General features: G+C 29.8%; 1 protein-coding gene across 2 annotated transcripts in view; it reads right to left on the reverse strand.

Annotated features, from left to right (window-relative positions):
- The window catches only part of LOC145313194 (uncharacterized), a 243,398-nt gene that overhangs the window by 87,165 nt on the left and 139,711 nt on the right, over positions 1-16,522 (reverse strand). The gene's annotated exons all lie outside the window — the stretch shown is intronic.

Below are 16,522 nucleotides of genomic sequence, written 5' to 3' on the forward strand. Positions count from 1 at the left end.
TCTTATTGAAAATAAATGTTTCTTATCATGTACAATATTCTTTTATTTATAGGTATTCATTACAATTTTCAGTCCTTCAAAAAGCAATAAAAAATAACAGCAAATATTGTTAATTGAAAAAAAATGTAAGAGCATTTTCTTGTAATCTTCTGTTTTGTGTGTCCACTACAGCTCTGATGTAAGAATCATCCCCCCAGCCCTCCATCCACAGCCTTTCTTTCAGTGTGTCTGCTTGCTGTAGAAGTTTTCAAGTAACGGGTCTTCAACTAATCTCAGGGAGGGAGTGGACAATTGGGCTTTATTTAAAATGGAACCCTTTTTACCCTCATATATTTGATTTTTGCAGGAAGACTTTTAAGCACACCAATTGGAGGAAGATTAATTTAACGTGCATTGTCGTATCCCCGAATCCTTGACTGTTGAACCAATCTGAAGCACGACCTTGATGTTTAGAAACCAGTTCCCCCATTACTCAAAACTCCCTCCCCCCCCCCCCCACCTGTGTTACTCAGCGCGGTGTCCCTAAAAATGGCCCAACATTTTTGTTGATCGGTGATACGAATTGTCCTTATTATTAACTATTTAAAAAATGAATCTCAAGGTTTAATAATTACAATTAACTGTTAAAATACCTAGTAAATCCGCTTTTTCCCATTTTCATAGTAATTTGAATGATAACCATAAATCAAAATCTAACTCTTTATTTTAATGAACAGAAAAAATTATTAATATTTTAATGAAATAAACTTTATATGTTTTGAAATCATTTTCAAAAATTTTTGAACTATCTAATTCTGTTTTGAATTTGTTTTTCTACAATGAACTAATCTATAAGAATTGGTAGTTTCATTTAACAAAATAATTTAGCTGTAATGCTTAAACATATAAAAAGCGCAGCAATATATAATATACATAAATATATTTAACTTTTTTTTTGCACACAAACCAATATATCATGGCATGGCTGGATTTTGGACAGCTCAACATTTTTAAACAAAACATATTTATAGCCATTTTAGGATAGATTGCAAATCTTTTTATGATTTTGGATCCAAATTTTAACAATATCCCCAGACCGTTTAAGGGCAAAATTAATTGATTATTTTCAAATTTTAACATTTAATTTTAGGGCATTAACAATGAAAATTTTAGGATATTAATAGCTGTAAAGCATGAAATATTTTTATATCAACTGAACTTTATGAATGAACAAGGACAATTATAGTCATAATAAGTGTATTAAAAACAAACTGAGAAACGAAAAAAAAATATTCCAGTTAAATAAGACAATAACAGTTAACTATAAATCAGATAAGAATTTAATTGCACATTCGATAGTATCGCTGTTAGGTTAAACTATTTTTTGTGCCTGGCGGGCATACGGACAAATCATATCCATACAGTAGCTGCGCTACTAATAAATGTATCACTTAGCAACCACTATTTGCCAATATATAAAATGACAATGACCACCGTGCAACAAAAAGCAGCGGCGCGGCGGTCTACGCTAAAGAATCCTTTCAATGAAATAAAGAAGAAAGGATAAAAAGTAATTTCTCAAAATCATCATGTTGTTGTTGGTTACAGATAAGGTTATTTTTTACTATCTACAAAGTGCTTTTAAATGTCACTGAATTGGTAGCACAAGTTTTTTTTTTGTAGCGTAACTCCTGTATGATTACAAGTGTCTGTACTTTCGTCAAATTGTCAGAGACATTTTAGTGAAGGCTTGATTTTTAAGCAGTCATAACAGATAAATGTCTGAAATTTCAATGAACAATTAGTATATTCTAACTGGATTTATCTCTCAACTTGTAACTATTGAAGAATGTAAGTTTCTCTGTTGTTTTTAAAGATAGAAGTACGTAATTTCGTACAAATAACAAATAACAAATGAGCATATACTTTAAAACTTCAACTGTTTTGTTTACAATAGTTTTAAAATTGGAAGCTTCGCTAAAAATGGATATTTTCATCCATATCGTTGTGTTCTCTTTGTGTGTTCTTTTTAAGTACATAATCTGGTAGAAACACTTTAGTAGCTAGTAGAACTCGCATCAACCCCCCCCCCCCCTCCCACCCCTCATATTTTAGGAAATTTTTTATCCTGTTTATGAAACTAGAAATCTGGGGTTCTCTTACCTTTCGAATAATTAGACTTTACTTAAACAATTTAACAAAAAAAGCATCACAAAAATATACATTTTTTATGGGTGGGGGGGGGGGGGTTACTATTTTCTTTTAGTAATTTAAAGGATTTTGTCCATAATATTCACAATCAATTTAATTCCTTGCTTTGATTTGAATACATGACACCCTATTAAACTTTGAGGCCTTGTATTAACAAACATTTACAATAGTTGAAATTGACTATTTAGCAATTTATAAGAGATAATGTATGATATTTTCTTGATTTGTAATATTTTAGGATATTAATTGAATAGATACATCTATCAAGAAATCTAAAAATGGTATTTCAATATAAGTCTGTAGTCCAGTGACGTCCAAAAATATTGGACGTCCTTGCGGTAGTCGTCATAGTAAGAGCACCCAAAGTTTAAAAGAGCAAACACAACAAACCAATCATAAAAATTACAATAAACATCAATCGCCTGGGGTTTAAATAAATATTCATAAAAAATATAAATCCTCCCCCCTCCCCCCTCCCCAGCAAATCTAACTGAATTAACTGATTAAAAAGTTCCATATATGTGCTGGGACCATCTTCTTCAAATAAAGAATAACATTTGAATATAAATCCAAAAAAAATCCATCTAAACTGACCATTACTCCATTACTTTTTGATGAAATGATGACCATATTTACTGTAAATGGAAAAGATGAACAATCAGGTGTTTTATCATTAGTGTAGTACAAATTCTTTTCTTAAAAATAGCCAACAGATTTCGTCCAGCTTTTCATGTCATTTTTACTTTTTGAACATCTTGTTGTATAATAGCATTACAGATTGTCTTCTTAAAGGAAATAAAGCAATGCTTAAATGACAGGCTGAGAGTTATTGGCAAATTGGGTTTTCTTTGTTTTTCTTATTCATGGGCATAAAAAAATTGAATTTTTACTGACCAATACTTTTGCTGTTGTAAAATTTTTGACCACTTCACATGGACACACACATATCTAATATTTAAATGTATAGGCAGAAATTTACATAAATGGAAATGTAGCTTCGCTGAATAACTGCACTTTTAGATACGTCTACAAAACAACGAATACTTTTTAACGGAAAAAAATAAAATTTTAAGATATTGAAATATAAAAAATTATATATTAAAAATATCTGTTTTTGTATGTCTTGTATAAATTTTTAATTTAATGACATTTTATTGTAAGATTTTCCTACATTTAATTAAATATTCTTTAATAATAGAGCAATATTTAAATTTTTTTAGTTTTTCAAAATATCAACATTTTTAAAAACCATTGTTAAGAAGACATAATCCATATATGCATAAAACTCTTGTGTCTGGATGTTTGTATAATAAATTTTATTGGTGTTTTCTTAAGATAGCGAAAATTCAACGGAATAATTTAGCAAATAATTATTCAAATTTATGGCAGCATTTAAAAACAATGGGTCTGTGATTTCAATTTTCATTAGTAATCTAAGTTGTCATTAATCACAGAATATGACATCAAAGCACAGTCACCTTCTTATTCTGGTTTGGATGTACTACTAAATAAATTGCTATGCAATGTATGAACATGAAATGACTAGAGAATACAAATACAAGAAGCTTTAAATTTCAATGCAGTAGTTTCATTTATTATAACATGAATAGAGTTGGGTCAACCATTTCTTTATTTAGATATGCAAATAAGTTTATTTTTCAGATTTAAATTATTTTTAGGGATCTAAAGAGATAATACAATGTTCGTTAAATTGATGTACATCCCCAATAACTATACACAAAATTACCCCTATAGTAGTAGATTAAAATTACTGGTTAAAATCTTTGACCACTCAACCTAATGAATCAACTAATCAAATTCACTAAAGTCCCCAAAGTTGTTAAGCTAACGAAAAAGAAAACGTTATTATAAAACATTGGGGACTAATGTAATTAACAGTCCATTGTCCTATCTCTCTCTCTCTCTGAAATCATTTTAAAGTTGTAGGCAAAATATTTTTTTCTTCAGGTGGAAACTTAAAAAAATGAGTTATTATCAACAAATTTAGATTTATATAAAAGGAAAAATTTATGGATAGCAAAATATCCTTTTTTGCATATACAGTGTGTTTTTTTTTATGAGAACTTTTTTGAAAGCAATTTTACCCCACTTATAGTTATCAGAATTTAATGATTAATGGCTTATTTTCTTCGTTTTTTAAGGCAATTAATAGAACAACAAAAAAATATTTCAGTTTTTATTTAAAAAGTACAGTAAAATCTAAAATTCAAAACTTAGGTGTCAACATATAAAAATGGTTTTAGCGCATTTTTCTTAAAAAAATTGATTTTCTGTAGTCGACTTTGGGGGGCCAGTACTCCCTCCCTGGTTGAGATATGACCTTCAAACTTTGATATGTTCTAGTACATGTCCCTAATAGTATCTGTATACATTTTTAGCTCTATATATCAACTTTGAAGTGTTTAGCAGCCATTCTTGCAAAAGGTTGATTATTTGAGCATAAGAAAAATGCGCTAAAACCATTTTTAGATGTTGACACCTAAGTTTTTAATTTTAGATTTTACTGTACTTTTTAAATGAGAACTAAAATATTTTTTTGTTTTTCTATTAATTGCCTTAAAAAACGAAGAAAATAAGCCATTAATCATTAAATTCTGATAACTAAAAGTGGGGTAAAATTGCTTTCAAAAAAGTTCTCATAAAAAAAAACACACTGTATTTATGGAAATTCTTATCTGAATATACACTATAAAAATTTAGTACCGTACTTCAAACTCCTATTACTAATGTTTGAAATTTTCACTGCAAATTGTATTCGGATCATGGAAAGAAAACGAAGTAGCGGGTTTTTCCTTTTTTTATATAGGAGCCTTTCTATTTCTAGCTCCTGCAGGCGGGGGGGGGGGGTCGAACCCTCTGGGGCGAATTTCCTAACCCTGCGGGGTAATCATTAACATTTACCTAACCTAAAATAACCTATCAAAAGCTACTGTTAAAATACGCTGAAACTTAAAATTATATCACCAATTTTAAAACTGTAGCAAAAGTTTCATATATAGGAATATATTTACATGAGTGTATAGATGTTTCCAATATTCTTACACATGTTCCTAATCCTGTACCCAAAAGGTTTACCTTCCTTTAAATAAGTGGTCCTATAAACCAACAGAATAAAACTCTTACAATGAACTTTTTCATTAAATTCAAAAAGGTTTTTGTACTAAAAGATGTATTTAAAAAAAGATATTTTTACCTCCAGAAAACTAAGAGGCCCAATAATATCCCATTAGGTCCCAAATTTGTATGTTATATATAAAGATTATTATAATTCTAGTTGGTTTGTTTGAAATAATAACCAGATGGTTTCCCAGTAAGGAAATGTACGAACATAAAAATCTATTCATTCACAAACAGCTTCATTTTTATGGGTACATAAATCTTAAACTATTTTAAATGGTTTGTTTTTCGTTTTAATTTATTGATTTATTAAATTTGTGATAGATTTGATCTCAAGTGGTTGTAGAGAAAATTGAGAAATATTTTCATAATTGCCAAGTTAATGTATGGCAGCTGTCCCAAATTTTTAAAATCTAAATTTATATTACTTATAAGATAAATTTTTTGAATAGCAAGTTCTCCGAGTTAAATATTAGAGAAATAAATGGTAGCTGGACAAAGTGTCTTAAAAAAACAGCCATGTTACGTCATAAAAATGAGTGAGATTAGAGGAAAAGTGAAAAAGAAAACCTCTAAAAAAGAGATGGATCAATCCTCATATTTATGACGTCACATGGCTGATTTTTTAGACACTATAAATGATAAAATCTTGAATCTTTATAAAAATAGATTTTTTTTTATCCTATTTCTAAATGTGGATTGTAGAAATATAGTGTAAAATGTACATGCAGAGTTTAAGTATTGAGAACAATTGTGGACTGAAGGACACAACACAATCTATAATACAAAGTAGAATGATGTCTGTCCGTCCGTCCGTCCGTCCGTCTGTCTGTCCGTCTGAAGCTTAAGTTCTCGGTAACCACTGAACCGATCGGATTCTACTCTTCAGGGTATATACCTATTGGTCCTGCGGTGGTTTTAAGCTATTTTCTTGGGGGGTGGGACACCCCCAACCCCCCCAAAAACAAAAAAATCCCCCCCCATTTTTTTTTTTTTTTTTTTTTTTACAAATTTTACGAATTTTATGAATTTTACTAATTTTACTAATTTTACGAATTTTACGAAATTTACGAATTTTACGAATTTTACGAAATTTACGAATTTCGCGAATTTAATCGCAAAATGTTTTCCTGCTGGGTAGGTGCGAAAATTTGTGATCCGTTCTGCTGGGTAAGTAATAGAAGATGTAATTATACCTCTTGGGGCAAAGCCCCTAGAGGCTAGGGGCGAAGCCACTAGTAATATAATATAATAATAACAAATGAATGATAAAATTCTATTGAAATGAAAAGAGCACAAATGTCTTTTTATGGTCTGTTCGCAGCATTTCATGAGTCCATTGTTTCACAAGTCAAACAATATCTTTTTTTAGGTTTTAATGAAGGGTAGAAGAGTTAGGGTTGGATTATTTGGGACATTAGAGTTTTCTAAGGTTTAGAGTGTACCAGGTAGGGATCAGAAAATGGTGAATAAATAATTCTAGTTCTACTATAATTTCTTTCACAAATATTAACCAGCTACCAAATCACTTTTTCAGCAACAATTGCTATCAATGATGAAACTGAATTATCAAAAACTTACCTAAAAAAGAGAAATATATTTTACAATATTGAAATAACTTTGAAAATTATGACATGCAAAAATATTTACCAAATTGAAAAGCATCTTGTTTTCAAATTTGGTTATTAAAGTTTTTAAAAAAACATTACAATAAAAATGAGATATATCTAAAAAGGTTTCATTGTAATCATACCTTTCCGGGATCACACTCATTAAGTTCATCAAGCACCTAGGGGATTGAACAGAATGTTTTTTTAAAACGTTAATTCCCTTAAAAGGGAAACATTTTCATTGCAGAGTCATAAACTAATAGTTCTATTATCATGATGCACATAATGAAATTTCATGACACCACTGTCATGTGAAAAAATGTGGTATAAGTGGGTCACATCCGGCGAGAGAGCAAAAATTAATCTGCAACCATTTCATCTCCCCAATAACGGATCTATTATTACTTGGATGTTACACCAGATTTTCATATTCTCTAATAAAGTGAAACTCGCAGCGGGCTAAAATTATGCACCCCTTCTGCCCAATCCCCTCCACTCCTACTGGATGAACAAAGTGGCAAATAAATGAGCTCCATTTTAGTAACTTAAATTGACGACAATATTTCCCCTGTCATAATATCCACGTATTTTATAATCTATTTCCCCAATATTTAACCGCCACCAAAGTGGAAACTCTCCTTATTGTGGAATGAAAATGGGGTTTATCTTCCATTGTCTTATTCTTGTATCCCTGAAAACATCTGATCATAAACTGATAATAATGAATTGGGGGTGGAAAAAATGGCTTTGAAATCACATAATTAGGATGCAATGAGAACGATTGAAAAAAAGAAGTCTTACAAAATCTTTACTTTATTTGATAAAAAGGTTCTAATTAACATTCAATCCCAATAAAGGATTGTGTAATGAATAAATAGCGTAGCTTCTTTTCTTAAAAAGTATGCCCAATAAATGTATAAGTATATAAGGTGGGGACCTTTTCGTGTGCTAGCAAATTGTTTTCTGCTCTTTTGTAGGACTTGGCTGAGTTAATATTTCCGACGCTATTATCTGATATTCAAAGATCCAATTAAAAGTTGACATGAAATATTGTATTAAGGAAATAAGTTATTCTAGTTGATTTAGCAAAGTTGTGTATAAATTAATTTTTTGTAGCACCATAGTTTGATGATGAAAATATGTATTGTGTCAAAAATTTGGGCACACAAGAATTCTAAGCCATCAACACGAGATAAAGTAAATATTTCAGGGTAAGCAAATATAGACCAATCACTGCTTGGTTAAAATTTGTATTATGTTGATTAAATTTCAGGAAACTTTAAAGAACAAAAAATCAGATAAAACAAAAATACTTTTCATTTATATTTTGTACATATTGGTTTTTATCGAATTTTGAAAAAATCTAAAGAAGAATACTTCACTATAATATACAACAAAACCTAAAAGCTGTTAGAAGCAGTATTTTTGTGATTATTTGCCATTTTACTTTTTAAACTTGGGTTCATTCTCAGTCTACAGGTTGTCTGTCATCCATTCTGTATGAAGAGAAACAAATGGGTGTAGAATCTAAGTTTTCTCTATAAAAATGGCAAAATAAACACTATACACCTCAAAAAAGTGTGCACAACATCAATTTTTGATGAAGGCATTATTTTCTTTTCTCAAGTTTTTGACCTGGACCACTTTTAAAATAAACAAGGACAATTATGTCCATAAGAATAGCAAACACAATCCTTATATAAAAGTAACAGAATCTAGGTGTGTCTGTCTGTACCGAAGGATCTCGCTACCGATGAACTGATATGGTTCTCCTTCAAATGTAGCTTCTCAATGATCCTGGGAAGGTTTATAACTATTTTCGGGGAGGTTACCCCATTCTCTCCTCAGAGAAATTGCTCCCAGAAAAAAATACCCCTTCCCCCAAAAAAATTACTACTTCTTTTTGAAAATAAAAAATGAGGGGTCAAAATCAACCCCCCACAACCTCTCCACAAGTGCCCCTAAAAGCCTGTAGGGGCTTAGCTGGTAGTAATAAATAAACAGTTATGCAAATTTTGTCAGGTATTGTCAATAAATTACTTAAATTATGTCAATATATCTTTTTTATGAAAAGGTGGTATGAAAAATCTACAAAAATGTTTACATGGGAAATTATCCTTTTTTTGCAATAATGTTGAGAACTTTTGAGGTGTGTTGATTATTTTTTTGATTGATATGAGGATATTTACTGTCAAAATTTCTGATCAAAATATAATATTTTTGGCTACTTAGAGGAACTATGCTTCAATCAACTTCATCAAACTAATGTTAGCCAATGTGGAGTGTTTAATATCATGTTTAAAAATTCGAATAACTGTTCACATAACAAAATGCAAAATAAAATGACATTTACGATCAGTGATTTATACAAAAAATATCTTGTAAATCAAGGATATATCTAATAAAATACTTATTGCATTTTATTCTAGATATAAAATATCATAAAATGTTAAAATATTTTATGATGTGCATTATCATTTTAAATAATCCCAATAATCTAAAGCTAAATCAGATTTTTATAGTTAATAATAATATGAAGTGAATGTTTATTTATTGTCCAAAGTCTTATTCCTATTTATCTATTTTTATAAACCCCCAAGGGAGGGAGGGGACATTGGGCCGTTTATAACACTAGTCCCCAAAGTTTTACAATAATGTTTCTTATTCGATTGCCTAACAACTTTGGGAACTTTAGTGAATTTTGATTGGTTATTTCATTATGTTGAGTGTTCCAACGGTTCAACCACAAACACAAGGGGTAAGTTTGTTTATTATCATTAAAGATGTACATCAATTTATCGGCCAATGTCTTATCCCTTTAGATCCCTGATAAACCCCCCATACAAAAATTACTTAAGTTCAAATAAATTGTAAATGAAATAGAATGAAAATGCAAAATCCATATCATTTTTATTTTATTCACATTCACCATTTGATACATCATCATTTAGAAAGGTGTTTTTCCACACCAACCAAAATTAAATAATTATGAAAAAAGATGATTAAAATATAATACAAAGACCTATCATAGTAATTACATCAACATAACACTACAATTAAATCATTGAATAACGGTGAAAGGTTTAGAACATATATGTTATGAGCATTGCAATATAAGTAGTGTTTACTTTTATAAAAATGATACCAATTGTATGTTTAAAGTCTATTCCAGTATTGCTTCGAAACCAATTAATATCCGCTGGATTAGAACCGATTCTCAGCCATACTGAAAAATCTCGTCTGGCATCGTATTATGGACAATTTTACACGAATATTAAAATAAAAATCATGAGATTAATAACAGTTTTGTTTTAATCTCATATTTTTTTCTATTTAACTATCTACGAAAAGCTGTCTATAATACAATGCGATTGATAACTATTCTGAACATTCAATGTATCATATTTGTAAAGGAGTACTTCTTTGCTTTTATATCAAATTTGCTGTTTAGAATGGTTTGACTATATTAATGTAGAGCAATGAATTGGTACAAATCAAATCAAATCAAAATGCATATCCAAATTGTAAGCAACAAGTATATCAATATTCATTACAGGTTTCTAAGGGTAGATGATTAATTATGGGAAGATGATTTTATCATTTAATTGATTGATAAAATTAGGTAATTATATTTCAGAGTTTTAAACTTAAAAAATGCTATTTTGCCTCCAATATTTACAAGAAATTTTACAGACAGAATAATTTATCTTCAGATGCCGTATACATAAACCTGTATTCTGTGACCCCTGACCAATGAATGTTTTTATCCTTGTTTAATTGCATTCTAAATCTGGAGGTTGACAAGATTTGCAACAAAATATTACAACCAAATCACAATTGATAGTTAAATCCTTTTTTTATAATCATAAAACGTAGAATTTGAATTTTTTCTTATCCTTCGTTTGCAAGGCTCGTCGGCCGAACAAACCGCGGTTGAAGGTAGCTGATCTAACTAGCCAGAATCGCAAAAAAGCAGCAGCTGCCATTATAAGAGACCAACAAGTCCTCCTTAGTTTTGTTCTACCGCAGCCAAAGACAAGAAGTTTTAAAAATCAGCCGTTAGTAACTAAAAAAATTGCAGTAAAATAAACGGTTGCCAACCCATTCCCGTTGACATTCTTTGACGTTAACGTTAAAGAATTATATTTTTTATGTTGTAAACGAATCAAATATTTAAGGATAAAACAAGAATAACATTTATGCATAAATCAGTTATACCTGGAATAAAAGCCGTTAATAAAATAAGCAAAAATACCAAAAAATCATATATTTAAGGTTTCATAAAACACAAAGAAATTGTTGATTTTTAATTCATTATAATAGGCAACATAAAATACCAAATTTAGAAGAAAAAAAGCCCAATGTCAATCAAATTCTTCACGCAAAATAAACGTTTAAAAAGTTGCAAATATTGTTGAAAGATTACGCAATATGAATGGTCTTTAAAAATCCCCATATGAAGTTATCTTATTTTGGACATGCAATAAAAAAAACATCTAAAATTTTTAATTTGATTAACAAATTCAGATTTTTCAACAGGGTTTTGTTGGATTAAAAAATACAAAATTAACACCTAAAAGTGATTCACTAAATTACCAGAAGCTATTCGTGATGATTATGAGATATAAAAGAATGGATGAAAACCAATCTAATCACCAAATGGGTCACACTGCCCCCCCCCCCTCAAAAAACTTTTTATTGATTTAATCTCTAAATGAAAAAAAAATACTCAATGAGGGGGGCTCTAAATCTGATGGGCTCTCCTGAATATTGCTAAACATAACCTAACCTAAACATAAAAGCATAACAAATACGTGTTTTTTTTTCAAAATTAAATAGTTTACAGGGAGAGGTATTAGTTATAAACTAGGGATTAAATGAAAATGACTGAATTATAAAATATGTGGTGTTGATTAGATTAAAATGAATTCCTGAAAGCGTGCTATATTACACAGGGGATGTTTGGTATGGGGGTTACTTTTTGTGGATTTGCCTATATAACAATGTTCATATATTTCAACAAGAGACTTGACTGGTATTTATGAAAGATACCAAAGCAGTTAAAACATACATAAATCACAAGAACATTTTGTATAAATTTCATGTATCTTAAGTAATAATAAATTTCATAAAACTCTAGATTGTAGAATTGATAATATTTTAACAATCTATAGAAGTTTAATAATTATCTAAATAATTAAAAATCTTTGCTATCTAAAATGTCTGGTTTGTTTGTCTGTGAGGCCCACAAAGCTCATGGCTATTAGAAGAACAAGGACATGTCAGAAATTAATTTCCGGATCTTCATATTTCTTCACTTTAGATAGTACATAGACTACCCTGTTAAAAATGTCGACATGGTTTCAGATATTAAAAAGACAAATATAGAATTAGAATATTTTATGGTACGGGTTTATCAATTTTTTCATTTAAATTAATTTTAAAATTTCAAATAGTAGCATTTCGTATTTTTAAAATGTTTTTTTTTATAGGTTATTTTAGGTTAGGTTAGGTTTATTGGGTTAGGTGATTGCCCCACAGGGTTAGGCAATTGGCCCCTGCAGGGTTATAGCCTTCCCGCAGAGACTAGAAATAGTTGAAAAGCTACTGTGAAAAATACGAAGAATCGCCCCTTAAGGTGCGTTGCCACGAAAGGGACTATACCCATTTAAATTAATTTCAAAATTTCATATAGAAATATTTTGGAAAAAATCAAGATTTAAATTTGATCAAAAGAAAAGTATCATTATAGAAGGTTTGTTTAAATCAAAATATCAAAAATGAAAACTGAAAACTGAATAGAATGTTTTAGGGCTATTAAATACAGATGACAAAAGAGTCTGAGTCCTTTGATGTTGAAAATAGATCACGAAAAGCAAAGATACTTGGGTGTGTCATGTGGAATTACAAAATGTCATGTCATTTATTTAGATATTATAATGTGTTCACACATTTTTACCATTTTTTTATATTAAAATTAAGGTATCCTCGTAGATTGGTATACCAGAAGTTAAATTTCATTAAGGATAGATTTACAGGTATGATTTCATATTTAGATATATTTTCAGTATGGCTCCGAAACCGATTGATATTCGCTGGATTAGAACCGGTTCTCAGCCATACAGAAGAATCATGTATAGCATCGTATTACAGGCAGTTTTCCACGAATATCAAAATAAAAATAATACCAGTTTTTTATTTTAGTATCCGCGGAAAGCTGTCTATAAATAACTATTAACGGCTTTGAAGGAAAACTTTGAATATTGGTATGTCATTAGATTGAGTTAAGACTCATTCTAAATAATTCAATGTCATTAATTAACAAAACAATGTACATTTAATTGATTAGAAGCGAACAAGGACTATTTGGTCCATAAAGAGCGCATCATCAGCCATATAGAATTGATGTTAAAAATAGCAATAGACTGTAGTACAGTGAAAGTTAACATTATTTTGTAGTACATACTCCGAATTTATTGTTCAAATGATGGCATGTTAATCCATATGAACTTGGCATAGCACTGCATTTAGATACTCTAAGATTTTATGCCTCCAGTTATTTGATTGTGTGTAAATTATAGAGTTGTTGCGCTTCTATCTAAAATTTTTATAAATAGTTGATTCCATTCTAAAACAATAATGATTATTTTAAAAACACTGTAAAATATCCAAAAATATTGCAATAAATTTGCGGAAGTCGATTTGTCGGCAAATTAATAATGTTTAACAATTTATAATCATTTGGTAGAAAACTGAAAATAGCCAAACAAATAAATTGTGGTATTAATAATAAAGTCAAACAGAAATAAATATTGAACATTAATTTTGTTTACATGAAACATTAAAAACAATCAGTAACCGTTTACAGTTAATTATTTCCTTTATTTTTCAACGTTTTTTTTTTATATAAAACAGAACTAGGAGAACAAAACAATATTTTGCCTCCCTTTTGCCTACAAAAATAACTTTAAAAAGTCTATAAAATTTATTTTGTAAAATATTTATTTCTTAAAAATGTAAGTTATTGGCCTTACTATAAATGATAATAAAGATTTGCAATGGCTTACATATTGTACTTATTCAGGCAGCTATTTGTGATTTATCGGCCTGTAATACTTAATTGAGATATTTGTACTGTATGTAATATATCTTAATGGCGATTCTACCTCATAATTTACATAGATGTTTTCAAAATATGCATGTTTAATATCAGTTTAATATAGGGAAATATAAGAGGGAAGACTGCATTTTCTAGGAAAATTTTAAAACAAATTTAACCGATATATTCGACTCTACATATCCTAAATTTATTTTGTCAAACAGATAATCCGTAAAGCGAAGACAAGTAGATATTAAGTAATTCTTGGATTAAGGGGGGGGGGGGGGGGAGCGGGTCGGTGATTTGAGGGTCAAATTCCTAGGGTTACTTGTTATTATTATTGATGGATAAATCTCCTCCTTATCAGATATTCAGGAATATATCAATGAAAATAATAATATTTCCCTCCAAATATATTAACAAAATTTGCCTGTGTTATTTTTGGTTGGATAGTTTGGTACGTATTACTTTATATTCCACTGCTTTTCCTTCAAACCCCCCCCCCCCCCCCCCATCTGCCCTACATCTTTAGTGCAATATGTGCAGGAATTATTGAAAATGTAAATTTTGTATCCATTGGGCTATCCCTTAATCCCTGCCATCTTATGCAACACCCCATCAACAAGTAGAATAAGAATGAGCAACACAACACATATTATACATTCAATTCAAATTCAACCAATTCAAGTAAATTCCATTATCAAAATTTCCCTCCCTCCCATCTCCCATAGCCACTTGTAGAGTGTGGGTTTGGTGAAACTTGGTAAAAAAAATCAAGAATAAAATAAAATAAAGAAATATGAATTAGTATTCTAAAAGATTAGCTAAATAACTACATGATATTTCATCTTCAGAGGTTATATGTTCAAAATTTTTGGCGATTTAAAGTATTCACTTTATCAATTTAATTCTCTAACACTACATTTGTTAATGTACTTTTCTGTGCAGAAGAAGAATCAACATTTTGTCCCAAGAATGATCTGAGGTAAAAATATTTTTTCTTTATATGTCCTATCCCTCTCCCTGGAAAGTTATTGCACTAACTATCACTCATCAATAACATTATAACAATTTCCACACCCATAGTCAAAATTCATTGAATTTTTACATGGCAGTCAAAATCTTGCTAAATTTTCTATTTATATGCAATGGTACGTAAAATAAAACAAATTATTTTGAATTTGAAATCAATGTAAAAATAAAATGATATGAGACACATAGAAAAGAAAAAAAATACAATAATTAACCAAACCTTTACTTTTACTGACGGAAAAGTTTGGGGCAAATTTCGAGGCTAACCATTGAGATTTATGGAACACAGTAATAGTGTCTGACTGATTATGACGTAACAAAAAAAAATTAGCCAATGAGAATCCGTTATTGACCAATGGTAAAATTTATAGTGGCCTCTCATTGGCTAATTTTTTTTGTTACGTCATAATCAGACACTATTACTGTGTTCAGATTTATGTAAAATATTATGTTTTGTTTAAACAGAAAGTTTGTTGTTCACAAAATTTATTCTCAAAATTTGCATAAAATTTACTTTACATTTTTTCTCCGATATCGGTTTCAGGGTGTTTTCCTTGAAAAACTCACAGAATTATAAATTGCAACTTATAACAACATAGCAAAGTTTTACAATTTTTTTTATATTTACTTATCTTTTAATATGTAAATTAAATTAATATGATTTATGTTATTTGGACTGAAGGGGGTGCAATGTTCACCGAAATATATTTCAATAAATAACTAAGAAGTATCAAAGACTTTTTCACTTCGTAAATTTATCATATACAAAAATATCGGTTATAGTCCTTTCTACGACATCCCTCCATAAGGAGCGATTCTTCGAATTTTTAAAATGGCTTTTTATAGGTTATTTTAGGTTAGGTTAGGTTATATTGTGTTAGGTGATTGCCCCACAGGGTTAGGTAATTGGCCCCGCAGGGTTAGAGCCCCCCGCAGGGGCTAGAAATAGGAGAAAAGCTACTGTGAAAAATACGAAGAATCGCTCCTTATGGAGATATGTCGTGGAAAGGACTATACCCAAAATATCTACCCGTTAGAAAGCCTAAAAATTCATCAAACCTATCTGGTATGAGCAATACATGTTTATTGTTTAAAGACTAATATATTCATCCTCAAAAGAGTATGGTAAAGTTTGAAGTATTTTTTCCTGTTTTGTTCTCAATAGATTATGTAAAAATACTTGAGGAAGAGTGTTTTATCCTGCATTTCAATTTAATCACACTTTGCAAACACTTGCCCCAGTTTACACACAATATAGGCTTAATAGAGTTTCCAGTATGGCTTCCAAACCAATTAATATCCGCTGGATTAGAACCAGTTCCAAGTCATAGTGAAATTTTATATATAGTTTCGTATCATAAACAGTTTTCAATAATAATAAAATAAAAATAATAATATTAATACTAGTTTTGTAAATCCGGGCATTCAGCCTCTGGAATTGATTCTTTTTTTT

The sequence above is a fragment of the Acartia tonsa genome, chromosome 3 (assembly GCF_053477335.1).
Source record: "Acartia tonsa isolate MP-2025a chromosome 3, ASM5347733v1, whole genome shotgun sequence".
Classification (NCBI taxonomy): Eukaryota; Metazoa; Arthropoda; class Copepoda; order Calanoida; family Acartiidae; genus Acartia; species Acartia tonsa.